This window comes from Sus scrofa, chromosome 1 (genome assembly GCF_054392235.1).
Source record: "Sus scrofa isolate SSC_HxYL_T2T_F1_AM1 chromosome 1, Sscrofa_HxYL_maternal_Yorkshire_Landrace_v2.0, whole genome shotgun sequence".
In the NCBI taxonomy this organism is placed as follows: Eukaryota; Metazoa; Chordata; class Mammalia; order Artiodactyla; family Suidae; genus Sus; species Sus scrofa.
Genome location: NC_139383.1, coordinates 138,177,923 through 138,205,153, shown reverse-complemented (window position 1 = coordinate 138,205,153; position 27,231 = coordinate 138,177,923). Strand labels below are relative to the sequence as shown.

Here is a 27,231-nt window from a genome sequence, read left to right as displayed (position 1 = left end):
GGCGCAGCGGTTAACGAATCCGACTAGGAACCATGAGGTTGCGGGTTTGGTCCCTGCCCTTGCTCAGTGGGTTAACGATCCGGCGTTGCCGTGAGCTGTGGTGTAGGTTGCAGACGCGGCTCGGATCCCGCGTTGCTGTGGCTCTGGCGTAGGCCGGTGGCTACAGCTCCGATTGGACCCCTAGCCTGGGAACCTCCATATGCCGCGGGCGCGGCCCAAGAAATAGCAACAACAACAACAACAACGAAAAGACAAAAAAAAAAAAAAAAAAATACTAGCAAAACTTAACATCATATAACAAAGTCATAAGCCCAAAGATAGCTTGTACAAACACTGTTGGGGTTTTTTTGTTTGTTTTTTGAGGTGGTTGTATATGGAATTCCCAGGCCAAGGATCACATCTGATCCATAGTTGTGACCCAAGCTGTAGCTGTGGCAATACCAGATCCTTAACCCACTGTGCCGAGTCAGGCATCAAATCTGAATCCCAGCACTCCCAAGATGCTGCCAATCCCACTGCACCACAGCGGCAACTCCTATAAACACTGATTTAAAAGTTTAACTTGGAAAAGTTCTCACTGTGGCACTGTGGGTTAAAGATTCAGTGTGGTCTCTTAAGGCTCAGGTCACTGCTGAAGCACAAGCTTGATCCCTGGCCCAGAGCAGTGGGTTAAGGATCTGGCATTGCCAAAGTTTTTGGGCATAGGTTGCAGCTGCAGTTGAGATTTGATCCCTGGCCCAGGAACTTTCCCATGCTGCAGGCGAGGCCAAAAAACAAAAAAAAAGTTTAACTTGGGAGTTCCCTGGTGGTCTGGTAGTTAGGACACGGCATTTTTTTCACTGCTGCAGCCCAGGTTCAATCTCTGCTCTGGGAGCTGAGATCCTACATCAAGCCACTGCACATGACAGGAGATAAAAAAAAAGAAAAAAGAAAAAAAGGTTTAACTGGGTAGCCTGCTGTATTTATTTAACAGTTTAAAAGGTGTGCATTCTTTTTTTTTTTTTTTTTTTTTTTTTGTCTTTTTGCCATTTCTTGGGCCGCTCCTGTGACATATGGAGGTTCCCAGGCTAGGGGTTGAATCGGAGCCATAGCCACCGGCCTACGCCAGAGCCACAGCGGGATCTGAGCCAAGTCTGCAACCTACACCACAGCTCACGGCAACACTGGATCCTTAACCCAATGAGCAAGGCCAGGGATCAAACCTGCAACCTCATGGTTCCCAGTCGAATTCGTTAACCACTGAGCCATGACAGGAACTCCAAAAAAGGTGTGCATTCTTGTAGTCAATATCATTTATATATATTTCCAAACAGCTGCAAAGACCCACACAGTAATTTAAAATTCTGTGACGTGAATTATAATCAATGCAAGCTAATGACTAAGCCACGCCAACTGCTCAAAAAGCTTTGTTGTTCTCCATGCATCTTATTGCTAACAGCACGTTCAATAATCTTCACCCACTATATACAAGTATGACTACAATAGCAACAGTTTTCAGTATTTCTTCTTTTTATAGAATCTTTTAAATTCAAGGGTGACTACATCACAGTGTTGGTGTATACAGTAAAACATTTACCTTAATAGTTTTAACTGATGTTAACAGTTTTCTAAATGCCTCTGTCCTTTACTAAAAAAACCATTAAGTCTCTGAAAAGGTCAACATATTTTTTATTAGATTTTAAGGAGGAATTTATGTACCACTGAAGTAGTGGTTTTGCAAATTATGGAATCTGCAAAAATCTCATATCCCTATAAATGTCAAAAATGTCAAAAGTCTAATGTTTATTAAAAGCTCACAGGAGTTCCCACCGTAGCTCAGCAGAAACAAATCTGACTACCATCCATGAGGACACAGGTTCAATCCCTGTCCTTCCTCAGTGGGTTAAGGATCCAGCATCGTCATAAGCTGTAGTGTAAGTTACAGAAGCTGCTCGGATCCCAAGTTGCTGTGGCTGTGGCTGTGGCATAGGCCGGCAGCAGTAGCTCTGATTCGACCCCTAGCCTGGGAACTTCCATATGCCACAGGTACAACCCTAAATAGACCAAAATAAATAAATAAATACTCTCATGCATACTGTGATTGTGGCAGTGATATATTCAAAATCTTAGCAATGCAGTAAAAAAATACACTTACAAAGAATTAGCTCCTGTTTGGAATTCCCGTCATGGCACATCAGAAACAAATCCGATTAGGAACCATGAGGTTGCGGGTTCAATCCCTGGCCTCGCTCAGGGGGTTAAGGATCTGGCGTTGCCATGCGATGTGGTGTTGGTTGCAGATGCGGCTTGGATCCCACATTGCTGTGGCTGTGATGTAGGCCAGCAGCTGTAGCTCCAATTGGACCCCTAGCTTGGGAACCTTCATATGCTGTGGGTACAGCCCTAAAAAGACAAAAAGACAAAAAAAAAAAAAGAATTAGCTCCTGTTCAAAAGTACAGTATTCCACAAGCTTGAAAAAGTCTTACAAGGCCCACTTGATATGATCCTTCCTAATGTGTACTATAGAAGTTTGAGCTTCTTTCCCCCTTGATCTCTATGCACCAAACAAAATGGCATTTTCAGTTTTTCCCAACTACCATGCTCCTGCCACCAGGCTTTTTCTTATCCTGGTCCTTCTCTGTAGAATGCTCTTACTCCTTTCTATCTAGCTGACTACTCATCCTTCAAATCTCAGGCCAAATGTCAGATGCCTGAGGAAGTATCCCCTGACCTTTCAGACTAGCCACTCTCCTAAAATCCAGGACCTTCTTTATACCACTTGTCACAACTATGACTACTCCTGAGGCAGATAGTAGAGCAGCAGTGCTCAACAATATCAGATCAAATCTTTTTCCTAAAACCTTATGGGAATTTTCATTCATACATAAATATGAGGGATTATTAGAAGAAGCCCCAGTCTTGGAGTTTGCTCCTGACCTGGCCTAATGGTTAAGGATAGGGTGTTATCACTATTGTGGTTCCGGTTCAATGCCTGGACTGGGAACTTCTGCAACCCGACTCAAATGGCCAAAAAGAAAAAAATCCGGAGTTCCCATCGTGGTGCAGTGGTTAACCAATCCAACTAGGAACCATGAGGTTGCGGGTTCGATCCCTAGCCTTGCTCAGTGGGTTAAGGATCCAGCGTTGCCGTGAGCTGTGGTGTAGGTCGCAGACACAGCTCGGATCCTACATTGCTGTGGCTCTGGTGTAGGCCAGTGGCTACAGCTCCAATTAGACCCCTAGCCTGGGAACCTCCATATGCCGCAGGAGCGACCCTAGAAAAGGCAAAGAGACAACAAATGAAAAGAAAAGAAAAAAATCCCCAGTCTGCTTCTCTGTCAGCTTCCCCAATTGTCACCACACAACTATTTTTCTTTAAAGATATTTTTAGGAGTTCCTGTGTGGCTCAGCGGGTTAAGAACCCAAATGGTATCCATGAGGATGCAGGTTCTAGTCCTGCCCTTGCTCAGTGGGTTAAGGGTCCAGCGTTGCTATGAGCTGTGGCATAGGCCAGTAGCTGCAGCTCCAATTGGACCCCTAGCCTGGAAATTTCCATATGCCGCCAGTGCAGCCCTAAAAAGGCAAAAAAAAAAAAGATATTTTTATATCTTTTTTATTGTAAATATTTTATAATACCTCCTTTAGCATAACTTCCTTATATAAAATTCAGAGCTACTGTAACTTACACTTAAAAATGTTTAAATATTGTGCTAACTCTAATAAAAAAGAAAATTTATCATAAAACAATATATATTTCAACATATAAATGTTTTGGTATGATAAAAATAAGATATAAGACTATGAATGGCGGGAGTTCCCATTGTGGTGCAGCAGAAACGAATCCAACTAGGAACCATGAAGTTGTGGGTTTGATCCCTGGCCTTGCTCAGTGGGTTAGGGATCCGGCGTTGCTGTGAGCTGTGGTGTAGGTCACAGGTTCGCCTCAGATTTGGCATTGCTGTGGTTGTGGTGTAGGCCGTGGCTACAGCTCTGATTAGACCCCTAGACTGGGAAACTCCACATGCTGCGGATATGGTCCTAAAAAGCAATAAAAAAAAAAAAAAAAGACTACGAATGTAACAGTTACAAATACAGACAGATATGTATATATCATAAACACATATATATATGTTATAACAGATATGTTATAATATATATCTATGTTATATTGTTGATAAAAATACCATGAATAATATTGCTGTCTGTAATACGATTTTCAAAAATGGTGACCAACTCTTGATAAACTTTCTGAAATAACGAAACCTCAATGTTTTGATTTACATGATAACTATGTTCTATTAAAAAAAAAACAAAAAAAAAACAGAGGAGTTCCCATTGTGGCACAGCAGAAACAAATCTGAGTAGTACCCATGAAGAAGCAGGTTCAATCCCTGGCCTCCTGCAATGGGTTAAGGAGCCAGCAATGCCATGAGCTGTGGTGTAGGTCACAAACAGGGTTCAGATCCTACATGGCTAGGGCTATGGCTGGCAGCTACAGCTCTGATTGGACCCCTAGCCTGGGAACGTCCATATGCCATGGGTGCAGCCCTTAAAAAAAGCAAAAAATAGGAGTTCCCATCATGGTAGAGTGGTTAATGAATCTGACTAGGAACCATGAGGATGTGGGTTTGATCCCTGGCCTTGCTCAGCGGGTTAAGGATCTGGCGTTGCCGTGAGCTATGGTGTAGGTCGCAGACACGGCTCAGATCCCTCGTTGCTGTGGCTCTGGCATAAGCCAGCGGCTACAGCTCCGATTAGACCCCTAGCCTGGGAACCTCCATATGCTGTGGGAGCAGCCCTAGAAAAGACAAAAAAAAAAAGCAAAAAATATATTTATATACTCTGCATTTATACCTAAAGCAAATTTGGTTCTAGGCTCAGATAGTCATAAATGGATTTTCCAACTATGTCAAAAATCCTCTGGAACATTTGAAGGTGATTCAAGATATGGAATTTTTTTTTTTTTTTTTTAGGTCCACACCCACGGCATATGGATGTTCCCAGGCTAGGGGCTGGATCAGAGCTGTAGCCACCAGCCTACACCAGAGCCACAGCAATGCCAGATCCAAGGCACCTGCAACTTACACCACAGCTCACAGAAACGCCAGATCCTTAACCCCCTGAGCAAGGCCAGGGATCAAACCTGCAACCTCATGTTCCTAGTTGGATTTGTTTCCACTGCACCACAACAGGAACTCCTGAAAAATTTTTTTTTTACTGTACAGGGATGTTCCTTACACTGCAGGATATCCCGATCTGCATCCACTCAACTCAGTGTCACCCTCCCAATCATTTTGAAGCTCCTTCAAATTTCCAAACCTGAGGAATGATCCTTAACACATCACTGAAAATCAATGCAATAGAGTAAAGGAAGAAAGCAAGATCTCTATAGCCAAATTACTTGGGTTTGAAACCCAGCTCTATCACTTAGCAAGTGTGCAATCTTCGGCAAGTAATTTAATCTTTCTGTGCTTCAGTTTCCACATTTATAAAATAAAAATATCAGTATCAATGTCAGAGGGATGTTATGAGGAATTAATAAGAAAGTCCACACAGTGTTTTGTACAAAGTAAGTACTAAGCCTTTGTTATGTTTAGCTATTAGTACAATTATTAGTAAAATTACCACCTCTACCAATAGAGTGTAAACTCCATGTCAGCCGGCAGGAATGCCTGTCTTGCTCATCATTCTATTCCCATCTCCTGGAATATCATCTGGTACAGAACCGGTATTCAATATTTTTTTTTTCATCTTTTTACCATTTCTTGGGCCACTCCTGTGACATATGGAGGTTCCCAAGCTAGGGGTCAAATCAGAGCTGTAGCCACCAGCCTACACCAGAGCCACAGCAATGCCAGATCCGAGCCACATCTGCAACCTACACCACAGCTCACGGCAACGCTGGATCCTTAACCCACTGAGCAAGGCCAGGGATCGAACCTGCAACCTCATGGTTCCTAGTCAGTTTTGTTAACCGAGCCACAACGGGAACGCCAATATTTTTTGAATGAATGAATTAGATCAGGGAGTATGTTTGGAATAGATACATAATTTAATAACTGGAGTACAACCTTCAACAGTATTATTATTTTACATTATACTACTAAGACACTTAGATGAACGTCAGAATTTACCCTGATGACATATACACATGTAGAATATCTCTAATGGGACACTTAAGAAACTAGTAAAAGGAGTTTCTGTCATGGCTCAGCGGCTAATGAACCCAACTGTCATCCATGAGGTTTCGAGTTGGATCCCTGGCCTCAATCAGTGGGTCAAGGATCTGGCATTACCCTAAGCTGTGATGTAGGTGGCAGACTCGGCTTGGATCCAGTGTTGCTGTGGCTGTGGTGTAGGCCAGTGGCTACAGCTCCAATTGCACCCCTAGCCTAGGAACCTCCATATGCCATGGGTGTAGCCCTAAGAAGACAAAAAGACAAAGAAAGGAGACAGTCATTGCCTCTGGGAAAAATAATTGAAGACCTGGGTGGGAGTCAGGGATTTACTTTTCTCTATGAACTCTTTTGTGCTCCCCCAAATTTATGCAGTAACACACATATACAGCTGACATTTGAACAAAATGGGCGTTAAGGAGCTCTGACCCTCCTTTCAGTCAAAATCCATGTAGAATTTGTAGTCAGCCCTCCTTATACATATTCTACCAACCACAGATAGTGCAGTACTGTAGTATTTACTATTTTTTTTAAATATGCATATAAGTGGACCCATGCAGTTCAAAACTATACTGTAAGAGTGTATTACTGTTCTTAACATTTTTTAAACTTTTTTTTTTAAACCCATAATTTTTTTAAACCTAGAAGACATGAGGCCAAGAAAAAAAGACTATACAGTGTTTCTATGTAGAGAACTTATCTGGAGCTCCAGAAATCATCAAGAAGTTTGACATTCACATATTTTGAACTTTCAAAATGGCTCATTACAGGTTATCACACCACATTGATCAATCCCTATTTACTGATACTCCAAAAAAGTCTCATACAATTGGATATTGATTACCTGTCTAGAAAGATATGAAGAAGGAACAATAACAATTTTACCTTTATATACTAGTTTATGGTTTACAAAAAATGGTGGGAAAAGCATGACCTTGGAATTAGACAAAAATATCTAATACATCTATCTCCTTGGGTAAATTTTAATCTCTCCAAAATTCAACCTCTCTTCTATAAGAACAATGCCATCAAGTTATCAGGGTTTTAGTTAAAAAAAAAAAAAAAAAAGAAGAAGAAGAAGACGCAAGTTATTGCAGTGAGTTTTGTCTTTTTAAAGCTAACTATATTTTGCATAAACTAGTTTCAAAATTCTAAAGGTACAAAAGGGCCTACAGCTGGTTTCAAGGGGTGAAATGCAAGTTTACAAGGGAGGACTCAAGAATTATCACATGAACCCACTAATCAATCTCAGCATCATTATGGGGAAAACTAGAGTACTAGCCCAGTACATATAGTTCCCAAAGTGTTTACCTGAACTAATCAAGTTTTTTTTTGTTGTTTTTTTTTTTTTTTTTTTTGTCTTTTTGCCATTTCTTGGGCCGCGCCCGCGGCATATGGAGGTTCCCAGGCTAGGGGTTGAATCGGAGCTGTAGCCACAGGCCTATGCCAGAACCACAGCAACTCGGGATCCCAGCCACGTCTGTGACCTACACCATAGCTCACGGCAACGCTGGATCCCAAGGCCAGGGATGGAACCGCAACCTCATGGTTCCTAGTCAGATTCGTTAACCACTGAGTAAGGACAGGAACCCCCTGAACTAATCAAGTATTACCTCTACCTTCCAGTTTACAGTAACATGATAAATGATAACACTAGGTATCAATCAGATAAATCCAGATAACTGTACTAATCTCTTCAACTTATGACTGAAAAAAGAAAAGTGAAAGGAAAAAAGAAGTTAACTTCTAGATTTAAAGACTTCAACAGACATAACAGTCAAACGCAATACATAGACTTCAATTAGAAAACAGATCAAGGAGTTCCAGCCATGGCTCAGTGGTTAACCCCCGACTAGCATCCATGAGAATGCAGGTTCGATCCCTAGCCTCGCTCAGTGGGTTAAGGATCGGGCATTGCTGTGGCTCTGGTGTAAGCCAGCAGCAGCAGCTCCAATTAGACCCCAAGCATGGGAATCTCCATATGCTGCAGGTGCGGCCCTAAAAGACGGAAAAAAAAAAAAAAAAAGGAAAATGGATCAAAAATGAGTTCTCTTGTGGTGCAGTGGGTTAAAAATCCAATGTTGTCATGGCAGCGGTTTGCCAATCCCTGACATGGGAACCTCCACATGCTGCAGGCTTAGCCAAAAAAAAAAAAAAAAAAAAAAAAGGTAAAAACAGACAAGAAAAAGGATAATTGGAGGAAATTTTAATAAGGATTGGATGTTACATGATATATAAAATGTATTGTTGTTCAGTGTGATTATAATACAGGGTTATGCAGGAAATGTTTATTAGAGATACACTTAGGGGTGAAATATCAGGAATAAAAGCTGTAAATATAGCAAAATACTAACAGCTTTTGAAATCTGAGTCATCAATTTACACAAGGTTCAATGCAGTATTTTCCCTACCTTTCTGGATGTTTAAAAGTTTTCTTAATTAAAAAAAACCTTATATGGCATTTCCACTGTGGCAGTGGGATTGCCAGTGTCTCTAGAGTGCTGGGACACAGGTTTGATCCCCAGCCTGGCACAATGGGTTAAGGATCTGACCACAGTTGCGGCACAGGTCGAAACTGTGGCTCAGGTCTAATTCCTAGCCCAGGAAACTCCATATGCCATAGGGTGGTCAAAAATAAATAAATAAATAAAATAAAATAAAATAAAATAAAGTAAAATAAAATATAAAAAAGCTTGTAGAGGAGTTCCCATCGTGGCTCAGTGGTTAACAAATGCAACCAGGAACCATGAGGTTGTGGGTTGGATCCCTGGCCTTACTCAGTGGGTTAAGGATTCGGCGTTGCCATGAAGTGTGGTGTAGGTCAAAGATTTGGCTTGGATCCTGAGTTGCTGTGGCTCTGGTGTAGGCCAGCGCCTACAGCTCTAGTTAGACCCTTAGCCTGGGAACCTCCATATGCCATTGGAGCGGCCCTAGAAATGGCAAAAAAAAAAAAAAAAAAAAAAAAAAGTTTGTAGACAAAATTATTCCACTCGCACTCCTGTTTCCCAGCTAACGTCACCTTATCACTGTTAACCAGTTTCTTATGCATTCTTTCAGAGACAGTCTATGCATATACATGAAAATACATATACTTTTTTAAAAACCACAAATGGTTGCCAACCAGAACACCCACTTTTGCCTTTTTTTCCACTTAACATATCTTGGAGATCACTCAATATTAGCACATAGAGGGCTGGCTCATTCTTTTTTTTTTTTTTTTTTTTGTCTGTTTTTTGTCTTTTGTTGTTGTTGCTGTTGTTGTTGTTGTTGTTGTTGCTATTTCTTGGGCCGTTCCCACGGCATATGGAGGTTCCCAGGCTAGGGGTTGAATCGGAGCTGTAGCCACCGGCCTACGCCAGAGCCACAGCAACGTGGGATCCGAGCCGCGTCTGCAACCTACACCACAGCTCACGGCAACGCCGGATCGTTAACCCACTGAGCAAGGGCAGGGACCGAACCCGCAACCTCATGGTTCCTAGTCGGATTCGTTAACCACTGCGCCACGACGGGAACTCCTGGCTCATTCTTTTTAACAGGTGCATAATTTCTTTAACCAGTCCTCTACTGACAAACACTTAGAAACTTTCATTTCTCTTTTTTTTTTTTTTGCTTTTTTTTACGGTCACTCCCAAGGCACATGGAGATTCCCAGGCTAGGGGTCAGATGAGAGCTACAGCTGCAGGCCTACAAAATAGCCACAGCAATGAGGGATCTGAGACACGTCTGCGACCTACACCACAGCTCAAGGCAATGCCGGATTCGTTAACCCACTGAGCAGGACAGGGATCAAAACCAAAAAACCTCATGGTTCCTACCTAGTCAGATTTGTTTCTGCTGCGCCATGACGGCAACTCCAGGAACTCTCATTTCTTGATAGTCTTTCAGATTAAAAAATCAATGATGAAAAAAATCCCTGACTATAAAGTTTCAATGAGAGATTTAACATGCTGGATGTACAATTGGAGTATTCATATGTAACCCGTTTACCAAGTAATTCATTTGATATACGATATACAGATTAACCCTTTAACTTCCCATTAAAATAATCCAATCAAAAATTGGAGTTCCTGTCGTGGCTCAGTGGTTAACAAATCTGACTAGGAACCATGAGATTGCAGGATTCCTGGCCTTGTTCAGTGGGTTAAGGATCCAGCACTGCCATGAGCTCTGGTGTAGGTTGCAGACGCGGCTTGGATCCTGGGTTGCTGTGGCTCTGGTATAGGCCGGTGGCTACAGCTCCGATTCGACCCCTAGCCTGGGAACCTCCATATGCCGCGGGAAGTGGCCCTAGAAAAGGCAAAAAAACAAAACAAAACAAAAAACCCACAATATGGAATTCCTGTCATGGCTCTGCGGTTAACGAATCTGACTAGCATCCATGAGGACACAGGTTCAATCCCTGGCCTTGCTCAGTGGGTTAAGGATCCAGCGTTGCCGTGAGCTGTGCTATAGGTCGCAGACGAGGCTCGGATCCTGCGTTGCCGTGGCTGTGGCATAAGCCGGCAGCTACAGCTCTGATTTGACCCCTAGCCTAAGAATCTCTATGTCTCAAGTGCAGCCCTAAAAAGCAAAAAAAAAAAAAAAAAAATGCAACATGTATACTTCTCACTGAGCCTTTCCAGATCCCAGAACCAAATCAGCAAGCACCTACCATTATTCTTTGCTTTTCTTGTACAGCAGCCCTTAGATTACACGTACTCTAATATATAAGCACAATAACCACCACTCACAGTTTTTCCTTTTTAAATATCTTCCTTTCAATCAAAGCAATTGGTTCTGATGAACTAACCTGATCAGCCTGCACACCCCCTAACTCCTTCCAAGCCACTTTGAAGTTCTCTTCAAAAACCATCTAGTTGAGGAGTTTCCCTCGTGGTACAGCGGAAACGAATCCGACTAGGAACCATGAGTTTGCAGGTTCAATCCCTGGCCTCACTCAGTGGGTTAAGGATCTGGTGTTGCTGTGAGCTCTAGCGTAGGTTGCAGAAGAGGCTCGGATCTCGAGTTTCTATGGCTGTGGCATAGGCCCGCAGCTGTAGCTCTGATTAGACCCTAGCCTGGGATCTCTATATGCCACGCATGAGGCCCTAAAAGGACAAAAGACAAACAAAAAAACAAAACAAATCTAGTTGACAGAACACTGTAAACCAACTATAACCAATAAAATAAAAATCATTTAAAAACAAACAAAAAACATCTAGTGATGTAGGAGTTCCCATTGTGGCTCAGTGGAAACAAATCTGACTAGTATCCATGAGGATGAAGGTTCCATCCCTGGCCTCGATCAGTGGGTTAAGGATCCAGCATTACAGCAGTGTTTAGGTAGCAGATGGAGCTTGGATCTGGCATGGCTGTGGTGTAGGCAATTCAACCCCTAGGCTGGGAGCCTCCATATGCCTCGGATGCAGCCCTAAAAAGACCAAAAAAACAAAACCAAAAAACATCTAGTTATCTTTAATTAAGGCTCCTACCATTTTCCAGATTCATCTGTTAACTCTAGAAACTATAACTATAGCATAGTTACTTCTCAGCAGAAGTACTTACAATATCTAACTTGATGTAACAAGAAAAAGATGAGCTTTGTCATTGTATCTGATTTTCACGACTTACCCTAGTTAGGCTATCTTGAGCCAAGTACCATCAAACTCTCAGCGACCTCCTCTGAAATGTGCTCCAAAAAACCTACCTTCCATTACAATACCTCATTAATTTTTTTGTGACAGACCTGAGTGTATCTGGCACATGCGTAGTAAGTGCTAAATAAATCCTAGTTGAAGCTAAACATTATTTTCCATTGTTTCATTCACACCAAACTTAAGAACAGGGCTTGAAACAAATTTTAAGACTTCCTATGAGGCTTAGAATACTATGAGGTTTTTAGTAAGTGCTCAAAAGTTATTCTGGTTTGAGTAAATTCGATATGAACAATTACGGTGGATAAAGATTCGTTTGCTAGGTAAGATAACTTCTCTTAACTAGGATGCGAGTCCCAAAATGCTAAAAGCCATAGAAATCTTAAACTTCCTAACAAGATGGCTTAATCCGACTCTCAAAAATAAATTGAGGAGACTGAAGGGGGCTCCCTTCAGTGAGGCGCAAAGCATTTCCTCTCCATAATTATGCACTGAGATTTGGATTAAATATTTACACATAGTAAGCATTCCATAATCAGTAGCTATTATTAAGATGCATCCCACAGGGAAAACGGAAGGAGGAAAAAGGAGGCTGTCAGTCACGAGAGGTCGAAAAGTGTTCGTGGTCTGAGACCTGTAAGCCTTAAAAGAGCACTTGGGTCTCTGGGCTCCCTGCGGCCTCCCGGGGTGGGAGGGGCGCAAAGGAGGTCAGCGGCCTCTCCTAAAGGTCAAGACTCTGCAACCACGTTTCCTGCTGGAGCTCAGAACAGAGCCGGAACGCCCCCGCGAGAATATGTACCCCAAAGCAAGAAGCACCGCCTGCCCGTAAATCTCGCGGGCTCTGCGAGAGGGGACTACCCGGCGCCTCCGCGCCGCAGCAAGCAGGAGCAGACACCCGCAGCTTCCTACATCCCATAGCCTCCCTAAAGTGGCAGACTAGAGGGTCCCTGGGCTCCGATACACCTCTGCGCAGCCCGGCCATTCGGTACTCATACTCACAGCAGATCCCTCTTACTCCATCAGGCCGCCGAGGCCCCGGCGAGGGAGCTCGCCTGACGCCCCCGCCACCGCCTTGGCTTTGGGTCCGGCAACCCGCTTCGGACCCACTCCCGCCGGGTACCACCTCTGCCTCCGCCGCCGCCGCCGCCGCCAGAGCGCAGGCGCATGGTACTGGCGTCACACTCCTTCCCCCGCCCCCGGCGGTCAGCTTTTCTCAATAACCTAGCTTTATTTGAACACAGGAGAGTGAGCAACGGACACAGAGGAACGAAGCTTTACTCCAAAAGAATGAAAGACCGAAGGCGGGCTGGCTTATGGAGGAGTTAGTCTGCTGCACAGGACGCTGCTGTAACCAGCCTCCCTCGTTTCTTTTTCATTCTCTTTGCTCTTTCTGGGCCTTCTTCTCGTCTCTACTCTCTTCATAAGTCCCCACTATTCCGTGACACTGTCGTGGCTAAGTTTCAATCACTCCTGTGTAAAACTTACTGAAGCTTAATGGAAGACGCAAGAGCTTTAGAACAGACACACCTGAGTTCAAGCCGAGCTAGGTACTAGTAATTTGTGATTTGGGAAAAATTATAAGTTCTCTTGAATCTCACTTTCCTCAGTTAAAATTAGGATACTGATATCTCTCAAGGTGTTGCTGGGATTGAATGACATAACATAGATCCAGCGCTGTCCCTGAAATGGTGCCTATCGCAAAGCAGATAATCTAACATCAATGATTATATTATTAGTACCTAATGTATTTACCTTCTTCAATAAACTCAGCCCATATCCATTCCTTCAGGGTCTTATTTTAGTGACGAAATCTAGTCAGGTAAACAAAGTTACATTAAGGTTGACAATGATGTGAATTTCCTATATTATTGAACTTCTAATAAATAGCTATGTTTAAAAAGACCTTGAATGCTTCACATCAAAGTAAGCAGCTCCCTCCATCTCTGTGTAAGATTTACTTCTGGAGGATTGAGGAATTTATTCCAATTCTGTATTTGTGATATCACAAGTCCTTTAACTACCAAGGTGTGCGGGGTATGCTGCATATTCTTTTTTTTTTTTCTTTTTACTGCCACACCTGAGGTATATGAAGTTCCCCAGCTAGGGGTCAATTCCGAGCTGCAGCTGTGACCTACACTGCAGCTTGCAGCAATGTTGGATCCTTAACCGATTGAGTGAGGCCAGGGATGGAACCTGCATCCTCACAGAGACAACACTGGGTCTTTAACCAGCTGAGCCACAACGGGAATACCCTTCTCCCTTTTAAAGGTGTGCAGTGAAAGAACTGCTTTCTCCTATAAGCTTAGGGCCATAGTACAAGAGAAAGCTTATAGAAGACCAAGGTCAGCTGTTGGTGAGCATCAAGGTAATCCTAGATCAGGGTTTTTCAACTACGGCACTATTGATATTTTGGAGATAACTCCTGTGCTTTGCTGTGCATTGTAGCCTATGTAGCAGCATGTCCGGGCACTAGATGCTATAGCAGCTCCCCTTCCATCCCCTACCTCCCACACATACACACCTGCCATCTTGACAATCAAAAATATCTTCAGACTTTGCCAAATGTCCTCTGGAGGGCAAAAATGTCCTTGGTTGAGAACCATGGCATTATACCAGTGAACATCCCAACTCTAAATGAATTCAACCCTACATTTTCTCCACTTCTCCTCTCAAGAAGTGATTACTGCTTAAGAAAATCACACAGGAGGGCAGAAATTGGTGAGCTCATTTTTACCAATCTTTTATAGGCCCTCAATGCAGCTTAGCAGTCACACTGCTTTTCTCTGGTCAGTTTGCTCCAGCACTTTCTACAACAATATTCCAAATCCTTTCCAATTTCCCTAAAACTCCTAACTCTTTATCAGCAGATGACCTAGTCTCCTACTTCACAGAGAAAAGAGACCATCGGATGAGAACTTCTTTAACTTCCTGTTACTAAACATACAAATTTACAAATACTCCCTGTCATTAAAAGTAATCTTAGTGGAGTTCCTGTTATGGTGCAGCAAAAATAAATCTGACTAGGAACCATGAGGTTGCAGGTCCGATCCCTGGCCTTGCTTAGTGGGTTAAGGATCTGTCATTGCCATGAGATGTGGAGTAAGTCGCAGACTTGGCTTGGATCCTGCGTTGCAGCAGCTTTGATTCGACCCCCAGCCTGGGAATCTACATATGCCATGGGTGTGGCCCTAAAAAGCAAAAAAAAAAAAAAAAAAAAAAAAAAAAAGACACTGCTGAGGAGGAGGGGGGGAGTGGGATGTACTTGGGAGTCTGGGGTTAGTAGATGCAAACTATTGCATTTGGAGTAGATAAGCAAGGAGATGCTTCAGTGTAGCACAGGGAACTACATCTAGTCACTTGTGATGGAAGATGATGGAGGATAATGTGAGAAAAAGAATGTATATATGTGTGTGTGTGTGTGTGTGTGTGTGTGTGTGTGTATGTATGTATGACTGGGTAACTTTGCTGCACAGCAGAAATTGATAGAACAATAAAAAAATATAATAGGAGTTCCCGTCGTGGCGGCGCAGTGGTTAACGAATCCGACTAGGAACCATGAGGTTGTGGGTTCGGTCCCTGCCCTTGCTCAGTGGGTTAACGATCCGGCGTTGCCGTGAGCTGTGGTGTAGGTTGCGGACGCGGCTCGGATCCCGCGTTGCTGTGGCTTTGGTGTAGGCCGGTGGCTACAGCTCTGATTAGACCCCTAGCCTGGGAACCTCCATATGCCGCGGGAGAGGCCCAAGAAATAGCAAAAAGACAAAAACACACACACACACACACAAAAAAAATATATATATAATAGAAAAAAAATAGGAGTTTCCATCATGGCGCAGTGGAAATGAATCCGAATAGGAACCATGAGGTTGTGAGTTTGAGCCCTGGGCTTGCTCAGTGGGTTAAGGATCCGGCATTGCCATGAGCTGTGGTGTGGGGTTGCAGACTTGGCTCAGATCTGGCACTGCTGTGGCTGTGGTGTTCCTGTGGCTATGGTGTAGGCCAGCAGCTACAGCTCCAATTGGACCCCTAGCCTGGGAACCTCCATGTGCCAAGGGTGCAGCCCCAGAAAGACAAAAAGACAAAAAAAGAAAAAAGAAAAACCTAAAAAAAATGTAAGGAGATATTCTCTTTTTTCCTCCCATCAGTGCTTTGGATTGCTTCTACTCTTACCTACCCAAGATCTTTACCTAATGACTAGCACTTCTCTTTGAAACTTTTTCTCAGTTGTGTCTTCCCTATCAGGCAGTTGGTTGGTTCTGTGTGTCTCAATTCTAACAACAACAAAACAACGGAAACAAAAAACTTTGACTCCTTGTCATCCTCTTTCGCTCCTCCCCTCAAGACCAAACTTTCCAAAGGCATTCTACAACTTGACCCCATTTCTGCATCTCCCCTCTCTCTGAACTATTGCATATGGAGGTTTCCAGGATAGAGGTCAGATGGGAGCTACAGCTGCTGGCCTACGCCACAGCCACAGCAATGCAGAATCCGAGCCACGTCTGCGACCTACACCACAGCTCATGGCCAGATCCTTAACCCACTGAGCAAGGCCAGGGATCGAACCCATAACCTCCCGGTTACTTGTCTGATTCATTTCCACTGCACCACAACAGGAACTCCGCAGTCTATCTTTCAACCTCATCATTCTATCACATGGTTTTCGCTAAGATCACCAATGACTTCTGTGTTACTAAATTGGAAGGATATTTCCCAGGCTTCATCTTCCTTGAACTTTTAGGAGTACACAAACTCCTGTGAAAGGTTTTTTATTTCCAGCACTGTGCTTTATTCTTAGTGATGCCTGGAAGCATTTCCAGATCTGCTTAAAATCTTTTTTTTTTTTTCCCTCTTTTTGCCTTTTCTAGGGCTGCTCCTTTGGCATATGGAGGTTCCCAGGCTAGGGGTCCAATTGGAGCTATAGCCGCCGGCCTACGCCAGAGCCACAGCAACTTGGGATCCGAGCCACGTCTGCAACCTACACCATAGCTCACTGCAATGCCAGATCCTTAACCCACTGAGGAAGGCCAGGGATCGAACCTGCAACCTCATGGTTCCTAGTCGGATTCTTTAACCACTGAGCCACGTTGGGAACTCCTGCTTAAGATCTTTTGATATTCTCAGTGATCATGGTAAAGTGAAAAAATGCAAGATCTTCTAAGATCTAACTTTTTTAAAAAATTGTAGTATGATTGATTTACAATGTTATGTTAGTTTCATGAGTACAGCACAGTGATTCAGATATATATATTACAAAATGTTGGGTATCATTCCCTGTGTTATACAGTAGGTCCTTATTAGTTATCTATTTCACATGTAGTAGTATCATTGCCAACTTTTTTTTTTAACAGCTGCATCTGTGGCATATGAAAATTCCCAAGCCAGGGGTTGAATAGGAGCTGAAGCTGCAGCCTGCAGCTCCAGATTCCTGGGGCATCTGTGAAGCTGCAGCAAGATGGGAGGATCCTTAACCCACTGAGCCAGGCCAAAGATTGAAACTGCATCCTCACAGAGACAACTGTTAAGTCCTTAACCCACTGAGTCACAGCAGAAACTACATCATTGCCAACTTTTAAAAACCCTTTCTCCCCTTCACCGGAAGGCGGCGCGCTTTAAGCCTCTCAAGTAGGATGAACTGCAAGGAATTTCCAGAAGGTGTTATGTTGTTCTTGGCACACTCTGTTCTCACAGTCTGGAAACTCCTATCTCCTTCCATTCCAAATTTCCGGGGGAACTCCTACTTAGCCTTCACGATTCAAAAGTCACTTCCTCCGGGAACTCTTCCAGATACCCTAAGAATAAAGCGCTTTGTTCACTGTGCCCCAACGGCGCCTCGGATTTTTCATATTCCAAGCACTATATTCTGTCCACTACAATTTGTTTACATATCTATGTCCCAGTCTAGGCAAAGGTCGGGGAGGCATTCTATTCGTTTTCTCTTCCTCAACATTCATCTCGTACATTGCCTGGTACACGGTTTGCCCTCGGTAAATGTTTATTGCATAAACACTTTCCATCTTGGGCGGGACCCGAATTGTCGGGTTAACCGGTGAGTCCCCAGACTCTTCGCCTGCGTGGCAGGGAGATTTAAACCGCCCCCCCGCCCCCACACCAGGGTGATTGGCTCCAGCTGCAGGGGTGTGTCCGCGCCCGCCGCGCCGGAGGAGCGCGCAGGCGCGCAGGTTCGGCGCGCGCAGGCGCAAGAAGAGAGCAGTTGGAGAGTCCGGCCTGCGGGTGTCCGATCTGCTGCGGCCGGAGAGGAGTGGCCGGAACTGCTTGGTGAGTCTCCAGGAGTGGGATTGAGGGAGCTGGCTGCCGTGAAGATTGGGTTCATAATCCCAAGGAGAAAGTGTATATCGTGACAGTTGAAAAACTGGTGGGGTCGGGCTTGAGGGGAGGAGGGGGCGCTCTGGCCCGAACTGAGCCGGTCCGGCCGGGCTCGAAGACGCGAGGCTCCTGGAGACTCTCTAGGGGTCAGAGGAGGAAGGGTGGAGGGATGTTGGTTCTCCGGACCTTTCCTTGAAACCTAGCAGAGGTAAACTCCCACTCCCTGACTTCTCACCCTCGCAGTTGTCGGGATTAATAGACTTTATGGTGGCCACAGTGATCAGATTAATTTTCAACTACCTGTATGAAAAAGGTTTCTGAGATTCATGGCATTGGAGAGTCCATGCTCTCTAGGAAAGTCTGTACTTGGCTCGCGGCTTCACTGAAGACAAACGAAGGAAAGAGTTATTAAAAGTAAAATTCCACGGAGTAAATGGTGGTGGTGGTGGGGAAGTCCTGGAAAGTGCTGTTTCACCTGGAACTTTTTTTCATCATTAGTCACCACAATGCTAGACAAGGCAGATGGGGGTCAGAGGCAACGAAAGTCGTCAAAATTGGGAAAAGAAGATGAGAAGAGAATATAAATTTTGCCTTTTGCTACTTGCCCTCTCCTTTGGGGAGGGCTGGAGGCGATTATGGATACTGGCAGCTTATGACAGTGTTGCCTTAGCTTCCTGAAAATAATGTAGCTTCTTAGTAGAAGGTATTTCAAGAATTGAGAGTGATATTATTCCATCTGCCCTGGGACCTTAAAACTGGTTTGCAGATGTTCTGGTGAAATCCTGCAGGTTTGGCCAGATGGAAATGGTTCTTCCACTTTCTTGGTTAGCCTGAAAGATACCACGCTTGAAATTCATGAGACATCTTTAGCAAGAATACTTTGACATTTAAACTTAAAATATTTCATAGTAAAATTTTAAAATATTATTTCTTCCACCAGCAAATTTGATTCCTAAGGCATCCACTAATCACCTGCCTTTCATTCCTTTGGAAAGAGGTAATGAGAAAAAAACACTTTCATATAAATATTAACAAATATTAGGAGAAAACCCTCTTCCTATATGACCATGCTCCTTTGACAGGCCATGTGAAAGTAAATTAAATGATCATGTAACTTAACCCACAACTTAGATATCAGTGTTGCTAGGGATCTTTTTCTAGGTGCTTGTGACATGTAAATATGCCCTAGAGAATTGCTATTATCTTAGTTCCAGAATAGGAATGGCTTATTGTGTCATTATGTTTTTAACAATATTACACACTCTTTCCTATAAACAGAATTTCTGAATGCTTCTTAGTATTTGTTTCTTTTACTCTAAATTAGCTTTAGTAACAAGCTCACTGAACTGAAGGTCACATCTTTTTATCATTCAGAACCCACCCTTGAACCAAAAAGAAAGCAAACAAACAAACCTAAAAACAGACCCTGTTGCTGATGGGACAGCTGTTGTTACTTCCCTTGGTATGAACCATACCACCATCATAAAAGATTTCCAAAGTAATAAATATGTTAACTACTAAGCACGTACGTATTGCTTAAATAACAACTAAAATTTCTTTTTCTTGCTTTGCGCTTTGGAAAATAGTGCTTTGGGCCTAATTGCCTCTTTTTTTTAAATAAAATGAAGATTGGATTATCTAAACTCTAAGGGCAGAAGATTCCAAAATTCTGTGAGCCTTGTGATGGCATTCATTGTTGTGACATAATTCTAACAAACCAGATGAAAGTAGATTAGAATAGCAAAAGGGAAAAAAAGGATGTTCACTCTTTGACATTTTTGTGAAATCAACTGCCTTTGTTTTGTTTTCCTCCTGTAGTTGCTATTTCTCCTTTTTTTTTTTTTTTTTTTTTTTTTGCTTTTTAGGGCCACTCAAAGTATAAGGAATTCCCAGGCTAGGGGTCAGAATGGAATCAGAGCCACAGCTGCCGGCCTATGCCACAGCCACAGCAACGCCAGATCCGAGCTATGTCTGTGAGCTACACCACAGCTCATAGCAACGCCAGATCCCTAACCCACTGAGTGAAGCCAGGGATCAAACCCACATCCTCATGGATACTAGTCAGATTCAGTTCTTCTGTGCCACAACAGGATCTCATCTATTTCTTGAACATTCTGGAAATCTGATTTTTAGCTGGATTTGTACTCTAATTATGTATATGTTAGCATTTATAATATATGATGTTACTTGCATCCAAGAGTGCTGAACTTTTCATTCCAGAACCATGTTTTGTTTCCAGTTCTGTAGATTGACGGGGAAGTAGATGACAAGGACTGGTCTTTTCTTTGTCTTGGTGAGTAGGGGTGTGGAACAGATGGATCCAGTGCCTCTAACAATTGGAGGAAGTGGATTGTGGAGCCAGGAAACAGCATCTCCTGTTCTTTTGGTAATATTGAGCATTAGAAATGGGATTCCATTTGCAGTCATTTAAAGTTCAATTGGAGTTCCTGTCGTGGCTCAGTGGTTAAAGAATCCAACTAGGACCATGGAGTTGTGGGATTGAATCCTGGCCTTGCGCAGTGGGTTAAGGATCCAGTGTTGCTGTGAGCTGTGGCGTAGGTTGTAAATGTGGCTCGGATCCCACGTTGCTGTGGCTCCAATTCAACCCCTAGCCTGGGAACCTCCATGAGCCATGGGAACGGCCCAAGAAATGGCAAAAAAAAAAAAAAGTTCAATTACGTTTTGGTTTTATTGCAATTTAGATTGAATTGCTCCTAAATTTTTTTTGCCTTTTCGTGCTGCACTCTTGGCATATGGAAGTTCCCAGGCCAGGGGTCAAATCTGAGTTACACCACAGCCACAGCAATGTGGGATCCAGGCTGTGTCTACAACCTACACCACAGCTCTTGGCAATGCCAGATCCCCCACCCACTGAGCGAGGCCAGGGATTGAATCCACCACATGCTCATGGAACTAGTCAGATTTGTTTCCACTGTTCCACAACGGGAACTCCCAATACTAAATATTTAAATCACTGTTCACTGTATTTTTCTGGAATTCCCTCATCTTACTGATTTTTTTGAGTTCTTTGATTTAAAACTTGTTTAAAATTTATTATGACAATGTTTTGATAATTAGGTTTCTTCTTGATGCTTATAAAATAAAATCAAAACTTCTTGGTGTAGTATACAAGCCCTTCATGACCTATCTCCTGTCTGCCTTTTTTTTTTTTAGGGCCAAACATGTGGCATCTGAAGTGGTAGTTTTTTTCTCATTTTGCATTTTGCTGTTCTGACTGGGTGATTTTCACTGTCTGTCTTCCAGATCCTTTATATGTTCTTTTGTATCATCTAATCTGCTATCGACCCTTTCATATACATATATATATATGTATGTATGTTTTTTTTTTTTTTTTTTTTTTTTTTTGTCTTTTTGCCTTTTCTAGGGCTGCACCCTCGGCATATGGTGGTTCCCAGGCTAGGCATCTAATTGGAGCCATAGCCACTGGCCTATGCCAGAGCCACAGCAACACAGGATCTGAGTCACGTCTGTGACCAACACCACTGCTCACGGCAATGTCGAATCCTTAACCCACTGAGCAAGGCCAGGGATCGAACTGCAACCTCATGGTTCCTAGTCGGATTTGTTAACCACTGCACCACAATGGGAACTCCTATTTTTTAATCAATTATTGTATTCTTCAACTCTGATTGGTTCTTATATTTTCTAACTTTTTGTTGAAGTTCTCACTGTGTTCCTCTATAGTCCTCCCTAGATGTTGAGCATCCATATGGTCATTACTTTGAGCTCTTTTTTTTGTTTTTGTTTTTAGGCCCACACCTGTGGCATATGGAAGTTCCTAGGCTAGGGATCTAATCAGAGCTACAGCTGCTGGCCAGTCATTGCCAGATCCTTAACCCACTGAGTGGGTCCGGGGATTGAACTGCATCCTCATGGATACTAGTTGGGTTCATTTCCACTGAACCATAGCAGGAACTCCTGTGGCATTTCTTTAATAGTCTATCTAAAGTCAGGAGTTCCCTTTGTGGTGCAGCAGAAATGAATCTTACTAGTAACCATGAAGTTGCAGTCTCGAGCCCTTATCTTTGTTCAGTGAGTTAGGGAACCAGTGTTGCTGTGAGCTGTGGCATAGGCCAGCAGCTGTAGCTCCGATTCAACCCCTAGGCTGGGAACCTCCATATGCCGCGAGTGCGGCCCTAAAAAGACCAAAAAAAAAAAAAAAAGGAATAATAGTCAGAAATCAAAATATTTTTAGAGTTGGTCCTACTTGGGTTTTGATTCTCAAATCAAAATTGTGAGAGATGCTTAATGATTATTATGAAAAATTGTCTTTTTTTTTTTTTGGTCTTTTTAGGGCCCCATTCATAGCATATGGAAGTTCCCAGGCTAGGGGTTGCATTGGAGCTGCAGCCGCTGGCCTATACCACAGCCACTGCAATGCAGAACCCGAGCCCTGTCTACAACCTATACCACAGCTCATGGCAATGCCAGATCCTCAACCCACTCAGCAAGGCCAGGGATCAAACCCGTGTCCTCATGGATACTAGTTGGGTTCATTACCGCTGAGCCATGATGGGAACTCCAGCTCCTGAATGTTTTTTGTATAATTTTATTGAGCATTACATTCTAGCAAAGTTCTAAATGCTGTGAATAATTAACTTGATCCTTAACACAACATTTGAAGTAAGCATTATATCCTCATTTAATGAGAAAACTAAAGAACAGAGAAGTTAAGTAATAGAATTTTAAACCTTGATGCTTCCAAATAGGGAGCGCTTAATCAGAATACCATATTGCTTTCTGTATAAACAACAAGAATGCCACTCAGTCTACTGCAGGGGGATATTCCTTTCTAGGGATCTGAGTGCTTTATGTTTTCCATCTATGGCCTCTGACTCCTCATATCAGAATATTTGAGGAGTTCCCATTGTGGCGAAGTGGGTAATGAATCTGACTAGGAACCATGAGGTTTTGGGTTCAATCCCTGGCCTCACTAAGTGCGTTAAGGATCCGGCGTTGCCATGAGCTGTGGTGGAGGTCACAGACTTGGCTTGGATCTAGTCTTGCTATGGCTATGGCTGTGGCATAGGCCGGTGGCTACAGCTCTGATTAGACCCCTAGCCTGGGAACCTCCATATGCCGCGGGTGAGGCACTAGAAAAGACAAAAAAAAACCAAAACAAACAAACAAACAAAAAAAAATGAGAAGCTAACCAGAAGTGTCTTGGATGGTTATGGTGAATATTTTACTCGGTCATGGTAAAGCCTTAGCTAGTCATCCCCACCTCAAAGTATTTCCCTAACAGATACCATACTTATGTCTGCCAGATTATGTCTCTCTCTTCCCTAGAGAATGAATGGTACATTCTCGATCCTACTTATCTTTCGTATAGATCATCCCTTTTCTGTTCCCACAGCCTTTTTTTGGACATAGTCCATGTAATTGATTATAATAACATTCAGATCATCCTCCTCGGGATTATACATTGGTCACTGGGGGTAGAATTGTGGAATTTCCAAGGCTCAGCAGGACTGGGAAACTAGGAGATGAACATCAAGTAATTAAGTTATAATAAGTGCTTCTGTAAAACTGAAAATTTCGGGAACTCCTGATCTTTTTGATTAATGCTTTTTAGTGGTACTTTCTCCCTCAGCGGTCTTGAATCATACGTTTTGGGAGTTCCCATTGTGGCGCAGTGGTTAACAAATCCGACTAGGAACCATGAGATTTCAGGTCCCATCCCTGGCCTTGCTCAGTGGGTTAGGGATCCGGCATTGCCGCGAGCTGTGGTGTAGGTCGAAGACGCTGCTTGGATCCCACATTGCTGAGGCTCTGGTGTAGGCTGGCGCAACAGCTCCAATTAGACCCCTAGCCTGGGACCCTCCATATGCCACTGGAAGCGGCCCTAGAAATGGCAAAAAGACAAAAAAAACCCAAACAAACCATGTGCTTCATAGCTCTTTGAAACCAAGATATTTAATAGATATGGTTCAGTGGTATACTTCTTGTGTTTGCATAGTTTTCAAGCCTTGGTATAAGAATAGTTAAAGTTGTTCCTGTAGAAGGAAGTAGAAAGGAAACTTGAGAGAGGAAGTAAAAGAAGGAAACTAACATTAGCATAAATAAGACTTCCTCTCATCTAAATGCCTTCAGGAAGAGTTAAATTTCCTAACCAGAACATGGATTCTTTTTGGCCAGACTGGAGTGCTTTAAGTATTTTGGAATACCGTGCACCCATACTTTGTGAGTATACATGTGAACATTTTTTCTTCTTTCCTTCCTTTCTTCTTTGCATGTGAATACTTTTTATGTTTCATACTAAAAATGGAATCTGAGTGAAATATATTCTTAAAAAGAAAGTAAGCCCTTTTATGCAGTGACAGTCTGTCTGAATTTCTGCTTCGTTCTCAGTATACTAACTTTTCTTCCATTCTTTGCGTTTATTCTCCATTATTCATCTTCAGCAGTCTTCATTTGGTAACTAGAATGGCACCTAATAACAGCATGAGAAACCATGTCTGAGCAAAATATTCACCCCAACCATCCAAGTATTTTGGCTCTGATTCTGAGTTTATCTAGAAGCTTTCTGATTAGTTTCTCAAACATTTGAACTAGGAGTCAAACGCCACAGGCAACATAACAAATAACATGAATAAAAATACGCAGTTCATTAATAATTGTCATTTAATGAGTCTACTCTGTATTAGGCACTGTGCTAAGCACCTTATGTACCTATGCACTTTATTTCTGAAACAACCCTGAGAGGTAGAACTGTTATCCTAAAGAATAGGGAAACAGAGACTTGAATAGGTTAAGTAATTTGCCTAGGTACCCAAGCTAGGATAAACTCAGGATCTGTCTGATGTCAGCATTTATTATGAACCACTACATTATGGTCATTCACAATTTCTTAAATTTTCTCATTTTATCTGAAAGTAGTAAGTTTAGTCACAGGAGAATTAATAACTGAAATTATATTCAGCCCAGCTGTGCTTTGACAATAGGTCAGATGGTCTTAGCCTCAATGCTAGCATGACTGTAGTCCTGCAGAGGCAGAATTTATTTGCATGAAACAACTGGAAGTTTAAGTGAAAAGGAAAACTATATGTTTGGAGGCAGTAGAGAAGAATGTTTTATTTTCCATATTCCAAATACAGTATAACATGAAATTCACATTTCAAAAGAAACAAAGGCAATTTTCTTGGCATAAAAATATGTTCCCTTACTTGATAGTAGATACTTGAAAAATGTTTGTGGAATGTATTGAGAGAGATGTATTCTAGGACTAGGGTTCCTTTCTGCCACGCCTTCAGACCAGGCAGGCTGCTGACTCCTCCTTGCTCTCCATCCGTTGGCATTAGGCAGTTTTCAGCTCTCTTGGAGAGGTCATCATAGCTAGATGGTAGTTTTCAGCAGTTCTCTTCTGACAGCACTGGCCTGTAGTTTCCCTCTTCATTTGGACCCTAATCTATCTTGTTCTCTTAAGACCACAGTCCTGTGCTTCTCCTTTTCAGATACCATCAAGTCTGTTCCAAGAAGTACGCCCCACCCCTGCCACTTCCCCATTAAGGATTGTGTATTTTAGAGAGAGCCTAATAGTTGCATATTATTCTCTTAGCATAAAGTTGGACTCGATGATCTCTGAGGTTTATTTCTATTCAGAGATTTCTCTGAGATGAGAAACAAACTTTGTTCATAGATAATTGGTTAATTAAGCAGAAATTTTTATAGGCTAGTGTTTTCCAAATGGTCATTCATGGAACCCTGAATTCTTTGAGATTAATAAAAGTATTCTCGGAAGGAAGGACTTTTTTTTCTGCTGCACTCATGGCATGCAGAAATTCCTGGGCCAGGGATTGAATCCATGCCACAGCAGTGACAAGGACTGGGTCCTTAATCCACTGTGCCACCAAGGAACTAGGATCTTATTTTTTTTTTTTTTTTTTTTGTCTTTTGTCTTTTTTGTTGTTGTTGTTGTTGTTATTGTTGCTATTTCTTGGGCCGCTCCCGCGGCATATGGAGGTTCCCAGGCTAGGGGTCCAATCGGAGCTGTAGCCACCGGCCTACGCCAGAGCCACAGCAACGCGGGATCCGAGCCGCGTCTGCAACCTACACCACAGCTCACGGCAACGCCGGATCGTTAACCCACTGAGCAAGGGCAGGGACCGAACCCGCAACCTCATGGTTCCTAGTCGGATTCGTTAACCACTGCGCCACGACGGGAACTCCTTATTTTGTTTTTTTGCCCCTTTTTAGGGCCACACCCATGGCATAAGGAAGTTCCAAGGCTAAGGGTAGAATCAGAGCTACAGCTGCAGGCCTAGCCACAGCCACAGCAACTCGGGATCCAAGCTGTGTCTGCAGCCTACATCAGGGCTCACCGCAGTGCTGTATCCTCAACCCACCAAGCAAGGCCAGGGATCGAACCTGAAACCTCATGGTTCCTTGTTGGATTTGTTTCTGCTGTGCCATCACTAGGATTTTATAGTAATCTACATTACTTTGTTGTGGGATCAACAAAGTTCACAGATTACTTCACTGCCTCAGGATTTATTTCCAACCAAGAATTTAAGGAGCCAGCCGGTCTATAATGTGAGGATAAACATAAACACTAACTAGAAGAAGGAGTTCCCATTGTGGCTCAGCAGTTACGAATCTGATTAGTATTCATGAGGATGCAGGTTTGATCCCGGGCCTCCTCGCTCAGTGGGTTAAGTACCCAGCGTTGCCATGAGCTGTGGTGTAGGTCTCAGACGCGGCTCAAATCCTGCATTGCTTGGCTGTGGCGTGGGTTGGCAGAAAAAAAGGAAAGAAAACTTGGAATTTTGTCCCTTTAGGGAAAGACATATTTTCAGAATTCCGAGAATCTGGCATGAAAACTTTAATGAAGAAGGGCTTCAGGTCTGTTTCTTAACATGGTTGTTCTGTCCTGTTTTCTAATCACCATTCTTCTTCCTGGAGAAGAAAGGTGGTCCATTTGATGTAAAAAATAAAAATAAAAAAATTAAAAGTTTTTTATTTCAGTGATGCCTACTCTATAGCCACTACCATTTATTTTAACTAAATCCCTTAGATTTTATACTACGGCAGAAGATTGTTTGGCATAGGAAAAGCTACAAAATTAATGTTTTCCTTCCTGTCTTCCTTTTAATTCCTATTT

At 42.9% G+C, this 27,231-nt stretch overlaps 3 protein-coding genes across 18 annotated transcripts in view; 2 read left to right on the top strand and 1 right to left on the bottom strand.

The window, feature by feature from the left end:
* ZNF106 (zinc finger protein 106) overlaps positions 1–12,945 on the bottom strand; it is a 62,261-nt gene extending 49,316 nt beyond the window's left edge. For both annotated transcript variants that reach the window (XM_005659708.4, XM_021097187.2), the window contains exon 1: positions 12,789–12,945. The gene's annotated coding sequence lies outside the window, so the exon portion shown is untranslated. The remainder of the gene's footprint in view (positions 1–12,788) is intronic.
* CAPN3 (calpain 3) overlaps positions 1–27,231 on the top strand; it is a 135,934-nt gene that overhangs the window by 106,544 nt on the left and 2,159 nt on the right. The gene's annotated exons all lie outside the window — the stretch shown is intronic.
* The window catches only part of SNAP23 (synaptosome associated protein 23), a 39,325-nt gene continuing 30,064 nt past the window's right edge, over positions 17,971–27,231 (top strand). For 2 of the 15 annotated variants that reach the window (XM_084983054.1, XM_084982792.1), the window contains exons 1-4: positions 17,996–18,062; positions 19,051–19,107; positions 19,485–19,635; positions 20,350–20,403. The gene's annotated coding sequence lies outside the window, so the exon portion shown is untranslated. 15 annotated transcript variants of the gene reach the window in all.